At 45.7% G+C, this 13,797-nt stretch overlaps 1 long non-coding RNA gene across 1 annotated transcript; it reads left to right on the forward strand.

Annotated features, from left to right (window-relative positions):
* The first annotated feature begins 766 nt into the window (after positions 1-766).
* LOC134170264 (uncharacterized) lies at positions 767-12,046 on the forward strand. The gene is made up of 4 exons (XR_009967183.1): positions 767-852; positions 3,228-3,350; positions 8,204-8,320; positions 11,053-12,046. It is a non-coding gene; the product is annotated as an uncharacterized LOC134170264 (long non-coding RNA).
* Positions 12,047-13,797: the final 1,751 nt, after the last annotated feature.

A 13,797-nucleotide genomic window follows, 5' to 3' on the forward strand; every position in this document is an offset into this window, starting at 1 on the left:
TTCAGGTACTACAGGACAAGGTAAAGGATAGGGAATTTTTGATTGCTGATGCCTATTCCTAAATCACACACAGTCTAAATAAGCTCCAAATCACTGAAGCATTTTAGCAGCCTTCCGCTGACTTCACTGAGCTCAAAGTGCATGTTTGAACTTAAGTGCATGCTTGAGTTTTGCTGAATCATACAGCAAATAAAGTATGCAGAGCTGGTCTTTAATATAACTTCATGTGAAAACTACACACTTCCCGCAAAGCCTACTTCAAGTTAATTAATGGGCATTAAGGACTCACATTTTCCTAGCAAAGAAGGGCCCCAAGGGATCGCAGCAATTTATGTTCATACCCTGAACGATACCAACACAACCTTCCCATGGAGACAAAGCCCCAAGCACTCCCTCTGTGATAACCAAGCACTTACATTTGATGGATGGGTTTCAGGTCTCCTGACACCACATGGGTCAGGAGGGAGGACCTGGCCTCTGACCCGTCCCTTTCATCCCTTCTGGCTGGAAGCGTGCCCATTGCCTCACTGTGTTTGTTGGGGCTGAGGAGTGTCTGCAGCCTGGGGAAGCGAGGAAGGGAGCGGAGGGTCTGCCTTCTTGAACTGAAGTTCCCCACTTTTTACCCACTGGCACCAACTCCCATTGCTGTTGTTACAACCCTCTCCATGAGCCTGACGAAACAAGGCTGTGATCTGTATCCATGGCCATGCTAACCTCGGGAAACCCTGGCTGCTAATTCATCGCAGGAGCAGAGCCACATGAATCAGAGCAGTTGGGTGGGCCAGAGGGAAGCAGGCTGAGTGCCACTGGGACTGCCAGCGCTATGGCAAGGCACCCCAGGGCTTCCTTAAGGTGGGACCGTCCCAGTGTAGCCCCTGCCGCAGGAGGGAAGGGAGTATTCCATCAGGAAATGAAGACACAGTTCCCAAAGTGCGGGGAGCACAGCGGAAGCTCAGTGTTGCAATGCAATTCTCTTGATTACCGCTTTGGTGTCCCAGCTTTGTTTGTTTGTTTGAAGAAATGAACCTTGGCAGCTGCAGGCTGCACAGCTCAGTGCTTTCAAGGAAGCTGGAGGGAGCACCGGGCTGGAAAGACCTCTTTCATCAGCAGGTGTGATCCCATGTGTCCCAGGCAGCCATTCCTATCGATTTATCAAGCTCCATCTTAAAACTACATAGATTGGCTAAGGGGTCTTTTTGTCCTTGATTTTTACCCCCCACTAGTGCTCTCCCAGGTCTGTTCCAGAAGCTTGCTCTGCTGGTGAGAAACTGTTTAACTTCCACTCAGGCTTATGTCAACATTGTCTGGTAGCTGTTTCCCTTCTTTCTATTTATCCTCCCAGGAATCATCGCTCAGCCCCATTCCCAGCCCTGTGTGGTCCTCCTTCAGCTGGAAAAGCAAGGGAAAAGGAGGATGTTGTTATGGGAAGCACTGGAGCAATAAAATTGGTGGTGCGGTAAGGTGTGTTTGAGGAGTGAGCCCAGCAAGGATGCACACTCAGAGCGCAGGGCTGGGGGAGAGGGTTGTCTGAAGGAACAGTCCTGTGTCCTCACCAGGTGAAGCCACCTCACACTTAGCCTTGAACCAACCATTTCCACAAAGGGGCTAAGAATGTGCTGCTGCTGTGAGGAGCAGTAAGACAAGGTTGGTCACACTGTGATACACTCTTTCATGAGGATGTGGAGTGCTTGAGCTGGACTTGAAGCACAGAATTATGTTCACCAGTTGTTAGCTCTTTGGCCTGGGGAAAGCCACATTTCAGCCTCTTCGTCCCCATCTGTGAAAAACAGGATAATAATAGGCAGTCACCTCTCCCCCGGGTATTGCGAGGGTCAACGTCTGTAAAGGGTGTGGACCACTTAAAGCAATAAATAAATGCTGAGTATCATTATTATTAATCTTCCTGTGCCTCGGTTCCCCATTTGTAAACTCTCACCTAGTGCGTTTTGACTCCTGTTTACCCACGGAGCTGCGCCCAAGGAGGTCTCAGTTGAGACGAGCTCTTCAGCTTCTGCCACTTGTAACCATGGCCCACTTGCAAAAGACCCTGGAAGTGCTGAGAAGCTAAAGTTTTGATGTCTTGGAGGGTTTAAACCTATTGATGATGCAGATTATGACCAGTGTTGTGTTTTCATGTCATTGTTGCAGAAGAAAGCAAAGCTACTGACCCACTGGGTGCAAACACACCACTGTGTATGCACTCTTCTGGTGACCTGAGGCTTCCCCAGTGTCTTCTCTGGTCATGGGCCCTCTCTGTCATACGCCTGAAGTCCAATTCTTTCTTTTTTCAGATATTTACACTTTCTGGTGTCAAGTTTATGGTCTTTATCCGTTGGCTTTAAGCCCATTCATGGTGTAACCATTGACATCTGAACTGATTTCCAAGACAGAGCTGCAAGTGGCCTTACAAACAGTTGTAAGCAACAGTTGTAATTAAAGAGTAGACAGAGCAAACAGAAACCACAATAGCAGCCTGCAGGAGTTACACTGGATCAGCTTTAATGTGGAGAAGCCCTTAGGGCCATATCAGTGCTTACAAGGGCTTGTTGTTGGTTTCATGTCCTCCCATCTCCCTCCCCTCTTCTGAACGGGACAAAACCAACCCTTTTCATTAGGGAAGGCCAAGGAGCTGGTAGTGTAAGAGATGCCACGTGCCTGTTTGACAGTGGCTCAAAGGGCCCTCCTGCAACAGAGATGGGACAGAGCTGATTCATCCCCCTTCCACAAAAGGATCCCCAGGGCAAGAACATCCATGTGGACCCTGAGCATCAGCCATCTCACCGGGGTGGGAGGTGGAACAAGCTGAAGGAGATCAAGACATGGGAGGGTATTGCTAGGGATGGATCCGCTGGCCCCAGAATCCTGAAGGGGTGTTTGCAGCAGAGATTACCTACACCAGGAATTGGCTGCAGGTTAGTTTAATATAACCCACATCCACCCCTTTGCTTCATCTGGATGTGGATCATTTGATGGTTTAGTGCATGCTATTAAACACACTCTGGAAGTAAGTCTGCTCAAATTTGCCTGCAGCAAGAATGAAGCCAATCCCAAGTAGCCATTGAACCTCTGCCAGCTCCTAAGGAGAACCCACACCCTTTTGCTCCTCAGCTGGAAGCAATGGTCTCATCACCTATGTGGTCTCTCCTGCTGTAAGACCTCACAGAATGGACATCACTTTTCCATTTAAAAGGAAGTTCTCAAGCAAATGTGGCCTTTTCTGTGTCTAGGTCCTGGGTGATGTTTTTTGCTGAGAATGGACTCACAGGGCTTTGTCTTCAAGCAAATGCATCCATTGTAGCTGGGAGCACAGCCAAGGTGCTGTGGGAAAGCAAAGGAGTTTGAAATATGTGGTAAGAATGGGAAAGGTAATAATGGGATTTGTGGGGCTGTGGGAACTGGGAACGCTCCTATATGGGATATTTTGGTATTTCCTATCTTTTCCTGCATCCTGGTTTTCCCAGGAGCGTGAGGCATCCCTGCTTTGAACCAGTTCAAAATGTGAAGCTGATTTTCAGACACTTCACAGGGATTCAATTTTTGTTCTGTTCCTGCTGGATTCTATTTATTTTTGCAGTGTCTCCTATTGCCTGTTTCCTCTTTAATTTCCAGCTGATTTCTTATTTGTGGTTCCAGAAAAAGAACTTGGAAGATTAAGGGAGTGCCTTGTAGACGGTATAATTTCACCCACCCCTGCAGTAGCATATGGCTTCTTTCAGGAGAGCAGAGGTGAACCTCCTTTTCCAGCAGCATTGCAGGTTTAGGTTGGTAACCGCTCTTGATTGGTAACCACTGGGTTAGAAGAATAAGAAATGCAAGGTAAAGGGAGCAGACTTCATGAGACCTAAGCCTGTGGATGGAAAGCCGAGTAAAGCCATGGTTTTGTAGCTGGATGCTGATTTGCATGTCTGCTTTGTGCTGCTCTAAGGAGGTGCAACTTTGCTTCTGCACACTTCTTAAAATACAGCGTTGTCAACTTTGCAGCTGGTTCAGAGTGTGGGGAAAGGTTTTGTGGGTTTCACGTCTGTATGCTTATCTGCCTCGTCGAAAGCCTCACTGCCCTCTTACAGTAAAATAAACCCTGTGTCTGGTGGGCCATGTGTCACTTCAGTTCTCCCTGATCCCTTCTTGCTCTCTTAATTTGGCAAAGTTGGTTTCTTGAGCTTGGCTTGTTTGTCAAGTGAAGCATCATACATTGCCTGGAGCCAGGATGAAACTCTTGAAATCAAGCATTTTGCATGCTGCTGCTTTGGAAAGCTCCATTTACTTGGGATGAGTTATTCTGAAGTAATATTTTTCTTTTTTGTTTATTTTCCCTGACAGATCTTCTGCTTCCCCCATGCCCTGTCACATTAAACCATTTATGCTACAAAGTAAGCAGTTTGAGTCTGCCCTTGTGACTTCACTGGAACTGGTTCCTTCTTCCTATCGCACTTCTGCCAGCAAGCGCTTCAGCAAAAGAAATGATAAACTACCCACTGCAGCTACTGCACTTCAGTGCCGAATTGTAAGTGAAATCACATCCTCATTTTAGGTTAATGGTCTGATACATGAATGCTGACAGCTCTCTTTGAGTTCCATCTTGCGCAACGCTGCAGTGTCCAGAGCAAGGTGTGAGTCTGAAGGATAACTCTTCCTTTTCAGCAGTGAGCTCAGCAGCGGTGTGTCTTTCCGCAGAGGCTGTGAGGGTGGTGTCACCACTGAACACAAACACAAGCTGCACCCAGCCAGGCAAGAAAAGCAGATCTTGAAATCCAACCAACTCATGCCTGAGGCCACCTCCTCTGTCTTTCTTCTGTGGGCTGCAAAGAAACATTCCTTAATTCACAAGTGGTGTTTGAAGCATCCTCCAAACGTTAGTTTCATATCACTTGACAGCACTGGAAGTGTTGTGGAACACAAGGCTTCCTTTCTAATGTTGTTTCTGTTCTAGACTACCATATCTGAATGTCTCTTCAATCTATTATCTCTTAAGCAAAGAATTACTCATGGGACTATCCTTTTTTTTTTTTTAATGTCTTGAAGGCAGTCCCTGTTACTCCACAGTATGGAAACCAAGTGGGAAAGTAATCTGTGCAAATTACATGCATGTTTCTGGTTGAATCATGTTCCCTTCACTCATGGTAATGAGTCACTTGGCATAAAGTAGACTGTTACTATGAATGGAGAAAGCATATCAGGGTTCTGCTTCTCAGGAATCATTTCCACTTGCTGAACCTCACTCAGGCTTGGAACCATAAGGGGTGAGATTGTCACTGGTATAGCAGGGGAGAATTGATCCCAGACTCTTTAGCCTTTGATGCGGAGGATAAGGTTCAAGAGCAGTCATCAAAGCTGCCTCATGCAGTTCCTAATTGCTGCCCATGTAGTCTTTTTCCTCTGGGAATACTGAAACTAAACAAAGAACTGACCTCGGTGAAGAGGAAGGCAGAAGTGAATCTTATCCCGTATGCAGCGTCTGAAGCGCACTGCTCAAAATGCAGCCTGCCTAGCCAAGGGACTGATTACTGCACAGTCAGCTGTCTTCTCACAACCAGTCCTGTTTGTATGGAACAGAGCACCCTAAATTACATTGTCACTCTGGAAAATCTCGTTTTCTTGTATTTTTCCCTATATAGTAATCATCCCAATGACCAGATGGTGTAATCTGCTGCGCAGACCGAAAGTAAGGGTGTTGCAGGGCTTGGATTTCCTGCTCACAGGATCATAAGCACTACTGCAAAAGAAACTCCCATGGGCAAAACATGCTATGCTCCCACCCCCTGACCTTACACAGGATTACAATGCTTCTTCTTCACTAGAATACATAATCCTTATTTACTGTAGTGGAAACAGACAACTGACACTGAAGTATTATGACGCCACCAATTGATAGTCAAATGACAGGTTGCAATGTCACTTCCTTACAAGAATAACTATTCCAAATTATAAGGGCAGTGAATTGAAATGCATCCTTTACAACGATGCCTAATCTTATTTTTAAAGCTCCAAGTGATGGTGAGCCCCCTATCTTGTCAAGGTGTTAATTGCCCCTACTGCTAGGGTAGTGCATCTTATTTCAAGTTGTTGGTTTTTTTTTCTTAATCTAATGGCATTGACTTGCTGTGTGACCTTGGATGAGAAGGGATGGATCAGTTGTTTCAGGCTAAATTGATCTTGGAATTTATGTAGTAATATACCCTCTCCAGAGAGCCTCTAGGGTTGTTTTAAAGGGGTGAACCCTGGATGGAGTTTCAGGTTCAGTTCTTATTTTTTGTGTGTGCTTTGTGGGTGTTTGTTTGCATTGCCATTAGCTTAAGGTTTACATTTTGTTAGCAGGTGACCTGAGCTCTGTCTGTGCAATGGCAGCTACCATGCTTGATCCGGCCTGTGCCTCCTTTCCGAGGCAGTACTGCTTCCAGACTTTTAGGAGGAGCAGTGAGGATGAATCTCTGCGTGCTTTTGCAGTTGTCATGCCATGGTAAGCACAAAAGACAATAAATGCCACAGTCACGGTTTCACCAAAGCTGTATGCTGGTTAGAATACTGGCTGAGAAGAAATAAATACAGTCTGAATGACAGCCCAGGTGAACCGTCACACATCTGTCATCAGAGTAGCATTTAACTAATTAGGAGATAAACGACGATGCCATTAAGAGTATATTGAGACCAGGCAGAAATGTACCAGTGTTGATGGAAATCACATAAAATAACAGTCACTGAAATAGCTTGTCAGGTCTACACTGTTTTCAGTGTGTTACTTAACATAGGGGAGCCCCATAGCTTTAAAGAACCATCTTTCTACCCTGATCTAGACAAATTACCTTTGTACCTTGATCTAAACAAACTCTGATCTCTCTGCTGCCATTGAACTCACCTTGTCTGAAACCTAATCTGACTACTTTATTCTACCTCTGTGCTGGGAATTCACTCTATCATTAGCATTTCAATCTATTTAATTCACTGAGGGTCGCTGAGCAATGTAACCGAATCCATGCTAAGCTACCACTGGCAATTTAGCTGTCAGATAGTCTCACCTGCTATTTTTAGTTGCACTTAAATGCTTTGCTTAAGGGGTGCACACTGAATTTCTGGATTAGCTTCCCCCTGACCCCTCTATTGTATCACTGTCAGTCATCTTTGAGTTAGAGTCCTGGTTACATTGTTCTATTATACTAATTACAGCTTGTCAAAGGTACGGACAGTGTTCTTGGACACTTGTCTACAGGCCTGTGACTCTTGGGATTAAGCCCTTGTGTTTAGAGCCACAAGTAGTCTTCATCTCTGCAGTAAAGAAAGTCTTTGCTAAACCCAGCTTTTTTAAATTGCAAAGCCAACACCTCCAGAACTTAAGACCTTATGCTTTAGGCTAGTTGGTCATTCTCACTTTTGGCTCACCATAAGGTGCTTTATAGGGCCTGATCCTTATGTTTGGGTAGGGGAGGAATAGCACTGCCAAGGTTCATGCTTTCAGAGGCAGGGGGGTAGGATAAGGCATGCAGCTGTATGGTTTCTGTTTGAATTATTTCAAGCAGCTGTGCTCCTTGGCCTTCTGTGTCTTTCACTTCTCTCTTGCACAGATTCCACTGCATCTTATTCTTGTGTTTACTCTCTCCTGCCACACAGCTCTCTATGAGCTCTATGTTCTAATGACCTTCCTAGCAAGCGCATATGCTGTGGCATATATTTAGTTCTGAACCAGCTTATGGCTCTTCTTAGGTGCAATTCAGGGCAGGAAGCAATTTGTTCTTGTTAACTAAGCTGTGTACACTCTGCTTGCATTGGCTACAGTTTGGTTGCCTGTTGAACCTGCTTTAGCCTCTATATTTGAGTCATCTTGAAGTATAATTAAGAAATTAAGCAGACAATGGTAAACCACATGTACATAGGCAGAAAGCAGGATTTCTTGGACGTAAAACAGGCAGGCTGGACATTTATGTTGTAACATTCATCAGTAAGCTTACTAAATGATAGCCTTTCACTGATTATTTCTCTTGCCCTTTGGAGATCAGATTTCTTTTTCACCTTTTCAAATGAAGTTGCAAGCTTCTCTGAAGTCAATAATTCAACTTTATGGGAAAGAGAGAGATTACAGCCCTTTAGGGTAAATGCAGGATGGTGATAGCATATAACAGAATATCTGACTATAAGGTCAGAGGCTTGGCTTCACTAGCTCTATTGCAGATCTGCCCTGTGACTTTGTGGTCATTTCTCTTACCTTCTCCAGGCTTCAGCTACCATCCAGCCTTTGAGTTCTGGTGCTGTAATGGATGCTCAGCACCTGCACCAACTGAGCTGCCAGTGTGGGGCTGAGCAAGGCTGCTTTGGGGGTTGGAGCTCTGAGGTAAGCAATACAAGACTGCCTTCCTTCCTCTGATTCCAGCTCTACCTGCCACTGCGCAAATATCTTCCTGTGCAAGTGCTGTGCAAAGATGAGTAAAGAGTTGTGTCTGCTCCCTAGGAGGATCATTGCTGGGGATGAAACCAGAACGTTCATCAGGAGCCTCAGTAATATCCAATTCAGATTGCTGATGAATACATCCTGACTTTGGGCACATACCTCCTGTTAATACTAATGGGAATGTCACACATGAATGCTGGAGAATATTGCCCATTATTTTTGGTCCCAGAGCTCTGAGCTGAGAGATTCCCTGAGAAAAATGGCCATTTGCTGTATGTTGCAGGCTGCAATTCATTACATACAGTGCATGGTGGCTGTTATTTACCTTACAGAACTGTAATGTGATAAGGAGTCTATGTAAGCCACTTAATGGTCTGTCTACCTTAAAGAAAATGTGTACCTGATCAGTATCTGATTTATGCCACTTTCATCCCAGTGCAACTCTATTGGCTTCAGTGGTGTTAGCGCTGATTTATGCTAGTCCTAGTTGAACTTCATGAGTTTATGTACTTTATATGACACATGTACAAGAGGAAAATGTAGTCTAATAAAATACCTGGCTGTGGATCGTAGCTCAAGGTTCTTTGCAGTCCCGTTAACAGGGGTGCTACAAAACCATGTTCTGCTCCTCTGCAGTGCCTATATATTTCAAGGAGTTCTATCCTGTATCTATAGAGATGTTACTTAATGGTCTTATACTTGACTAACATGCTGCCTTCTTGGCATGGTGGAGTGTTAGAGCTACCAGCAGGCACAGTAAACCTGTAGGATGAGAATAAGAAATTGACTGGTAATTGGGACATTTTTATTTTGTACTTGGCAGACCAAGTTCCCTGCCTAAAACCAAACAAACTTCCCACAGATTATGTCTCTTCGCTCTGAAAACAACTGTTCTTATCGCAATCGTCTAGCTGCATCAGCACTTCTTTTCTAGCTTTGGGGTGGGAAAGCAGTCCATTTATGATGTTTATATTGCAGTAAGAGCCAGGGCACGGTCTTAGATGCAGGACTCCTTGTTCTACAAAGTATGTAAACAGACCGGGAAACTGCTCCCCATCCTGATGATCCTGTGCTCCCGTTCATGAAGGCCTCTCTGATAACTGTGGCAGCTTTTATCACATGGCCTTGTCTGCACGGGAAGGGATCCTTCCTCATATCTCTGGAGCTGGAGCATCAGTCTGAGGTTGCTGGAGAGAGATCCATTACCACCGCTGGATTCCAGGTCAGCTCACCTGGTACTGGATTCTCTGGTGCATCTGGGTGCTGATGGTCAGATTTAACACCCCAGACCCCTCTGGAGTTGATCCTTGTTTCCTTCACCATCTTTCCTTATAAACATTACCTGCTTTCCTGTTAAGCTCTCAAGCACATTTTCATCTAGTGAATAGGAGTTGCTGGTACACTCAGGTGTCAGGTGTAAAATACAGAGGCTGGCTCAAGTGCTTGGGGAAAATGGCAATCCCTCTTTGGGATTCGCCCTGCACTGCAGAGACAGTGTGATACATACTTAAGTTCCAGAGAGATGCACCTTGGAGACCTCAGTAATCCTAATCCAGTATCCTAGTTTGCCCAGGTTTGTGGATAGCTTTTGTTGAGCAGCGTGGCGGTAAACTGAGATACTTTCATGTTGTGTTGCAGTATTTCACTTCATATTGGCTTGATCCATTAAAAAACATAGTAAGTAAAGCTGCCAAGTTCTTAAAATGCACTTTTTTTTTTGCACTGTAAAGCAGAAAGCTGCAGGGTTGCTCTGCCTCTACACAGCTGTAGTTCATGCTTCTGCTCTCAAAAGGGGTTTGCTTGCCCTTGATGCACATATGCAAGTTCCATTAGGTTAAGAGGACCTTAATGCAGGGAGGTTTAGATTGGATATTAGTAAAAACGTCTTTATCAGAGGAGCTGTCAAGCATTGGAATGGGCTGCCCAGGGAAGTGGTTGAGTTGCCATCCGTGGAGGTATTTAAAAGATGTGCACATGTGGCACTTGGGGATATGGCTTAGTGATGCACTTGGCAGTGCTGGGTTAACACTTGGACTCTATCTTAAAGGTCTTTTCTAACCTAAACAATCCTATGATTCTATGATTAGCTGAGGCTGAATTCCCTAAATGCTGCCTTCAGTTCTAAAGCCAAGAGCTGGTCCCTGCCTCTGCAGCTGATTAGCTTCTCACCGCCCAGAGCTGCTCTCCCTCCTCTCTGGCCACACAGCAGCCAAACATGGCTTTTGTCAGGGCTGGGGCACTGCAGTTGCCCTCCCATAAGGCAGGCTGAGGGCAGTGCACAGGGGTGGCTGGTGGGAGGTGTCCAGCTTCCGTGGAAAAGTACCAGAGGAAAGAGATTCCTAAGCAAGGGATGTTTTCTGCTCAGCTGACACTGTAATGAGCTCAAGTCCCTGGGTGGAGAAAAGAAGGGTGACAGGAGGAGATGGGGAGATGGGAGTGGAACAACTTGTTTCAGGCAACAAATCAGTTGCTAACTGTAATTCAAAGCCATTTGCATAGATGAAGTTGGCCCGGGGTGGGTTGGAAATACAAGGCATTCTGTAGACAGCTGCCTGAGGGAATGCTAATTAGCTGGCAAGCAATTAATAATTAATCAGACTTTTGTTCATTGTGAAGACAGTGTTTTCTTTGGCAGCTTCATAATGTTCCGAGTTTGCCTTGCTTTTCTTCCACAGGCTGATATCATCGTGCTGGAACTAGGCTTTGCGGGGACATGCTTCTCACTCCCTCTGGCATCCAGCTCACCCTGTCCACATGTGGAGCCCAGGCCACGACCTCAGCACTTGGCTGGGCTCTGACAGCCCATTTAACAGTCAACGGCTGGAAAGGGAGTTGCTGGTGTGCTATTTTTAGCCAGCTGGACAGTTAAATAATTCAGATGCAGACACACACAGCGGTCTGGGCTGTGCCTGAGATTTGAGAGGGGAAAAGAGCAGTGGATCGCCCCTGCTAGGCTTGCTTGACCTTATCAAGCACAGGTTCCCAGGCTCTTTAACAGCAATACGAACAAACCCCAAGCCTCCAGGAGTGAAATCCCTGCCTCACTGATGTCGGTGGGATTCCTAGCTGTGACTGTGATGGAGTTCGAATCACACCCCAGGGCAAGGTATGCACTGTTCAGTATTTCCATGCTTTCTAATGCTTCAGAACCCTTTTTTTTCCATGACAATAAAACCCAGTTATGGTGTGACCAGGAGTCCAGAATGGGGAATGTCAAAACTTCTGGGGGAAAATAAGCGTAACTTCTCTTTAGAAACAGGATGCTCCGTGTATGGCTACTCCCCTCCATTTCAGACTAAGAAGGAAGTTGCACAGAAAGACAGTTCATCCCTTCTTTCCAGCTCAATCCTCTCCCCAGCTGTCCTGTGGAGTGGTTCACAGCTCATCGAAAAGCCATCCATCTCACACACGGGTGTCTCTGAGAGCACATAGCCATGCTCTTCCCACCAAATAGACTTCATCTGGAGTACCAGAGGCAATGCTTCCAGAGAAAGCACGGAGCAGTGGTTTGGTTCTGAAGGAGAGTGAGCATTTACACCTGGAGTTGTTCTGTAGAGCAACAGAGGTGTCTGTGTTACTGAAGGGCAAACAAAACCAGTGGTCACCTGCTCCAGTTTGGGCAACTGGGCATTTTCTAGTTTCTGGTCAATAAACAGTTGGAGCTATTCACCTCTTTAACTTGTTAAGGAGACATACATTGCCCTGGATGGGATTTTTCCACTGTGGAGCTGAAATGAGAAGATTTACTACCATTGAAAATTGATTTGAACATAAATTACCTAGCCTGGTCTGCAGATGCTTTTACGAGTATTACACTCAAATTTCATGATACCAGTGTGGAGTAGGGTGATACTATCCTTGTCTGACAGATGGGGCAGTGCTGGAACAGTCTATAATAATTCACCTGCCCATGTACCCAGGAAGTCTTTGATCCAGGAACTGTGTGAGTGAAAGACCTTGAACTTCTATAAATAAGCCCATTTCTTGCTCTTTTCCTCCCAGTCTGTTTGCCTTCGCCCATGGATAATGCTCACTGTTTCCAACAGAGACACAGTTTATTGTTAATTCCAAGCAAATCTGATTTGGGGGTGGGCTCAGCCTTGGCCAGCTGTGGGTCCATCTTGGAGCTGGCTGGCATCGACTCTGTTGCATATAGGGGAAGCTTCTAGCAGTTTCTCACAGAAGCCACCTCTTTAACTCCCCTGCTACCAAACCCTTGCCACACAAACCCAATATACTTGTTCATCACAGAAAAAGCACAAACTCGGTCTGTTAGGCATGAGGGAATCCACAGAGGAGCTCAACTTTGAAAGATAAATGCACAACAAACCAGGCTTCACTGATTCTGCTGTTAAGAGGACTGCTTGTTTCCTTTGATTCCTGTATGTTAGCTCAGCTGTGTTTTGGGACTGAACAAGATCTTTCCACTAGTTCAATTTCAAGCACGTGGTAAATGACTTCGTGCCTGAAGCACCTGAGGTTCCCGGGTGGTCTCTGTGCAGAGACCAGGGCTGCTTCTGCTGCTGAGCAAAGGCAAAGCGTGGCTCCTTGCTCTGCTATAGTCAGTGCCCACTGTGTCACTGGGAAGCTGGTTGACATGAGGAGGAGGTTATGAGTCCCTTGTGGATTCCAGGTTTGAGGTTCTCCCTGTGTCTCCAGCTCCCAAACCATGACAAGGTTTTTTAATGGGGGCGTGTGAAGTCTCCTTAAAAGAATGTGGCTTGTGAGGATCCTCGGTGGCTTTAATGAATCACTTGTGGCCAGGGTGACTCAGCCAAACCCTGCTGGCAGCCAGCAGCTGCTCAGAGGAGGCTTGCTGAAGGCAGAGGCTTGATAGCATTTGTGCTAAGAGTATAGCATTTTCTAATGGCCAGCTGTGACCCGTGCGAGGTCTGTGTGTTTCTGAAAGCCCATTAGTGGAACACCAGTCAGGAAAGTGAATTTGGCATCAGAGGTGCCTTTTGCTAGCCAAAAGCATAGGCAAGTGGATGGGAAGGCTGGACACCCAGAATTCCGATTTGCAAATGGAATTGATAGAGCACCTAAAAATGGGACCCTGGGTTTACCAAATCCCACTTATTTTTCTGCAGCTGCATGATGTCTATCTGTCCTTTCTTCCAGGCTGTGAGAGGTTATTCCCCTGGGAGGCAAAAGCCCTGCTTGTTTTAGAGTGCATGCAAAATAGGATGCTATGCCCTGTACAGTGCAGAAGTTCAATTTTCAGATAATATGGAATGGGGATGTCTTATCTAATACTGCTGACAGACTCTCCCGAGAGTCCACACAGCAAAATTCACCTGCTTAGTACAGTGAATTTAAATCACCAGAGCCACACAGGCAAAATTCTCCTGTGCAGAACCTCATTCCAGACTAAAGTCCTTGAGTAATTATTCTGTAATAAAGTCACTTAAACTTTAGAA

Source organism: Pezoporus occidentalis, unplaced genomic scaffold (assembly GCF_034315485.1).
Source record: "Pezoporus occidentalis ecotype Australia unplaced genomic scaffold, CSIRO_AGI_Poc_V1 ctg37, whole genome shotgun sequence".
NCBI classification, from domain to species: Eukaryota; Metazoa; Chordata; class Aves; order Psittaciformes; family Psittacidae; genus Pezoporus; species Pezoporus occidentalis.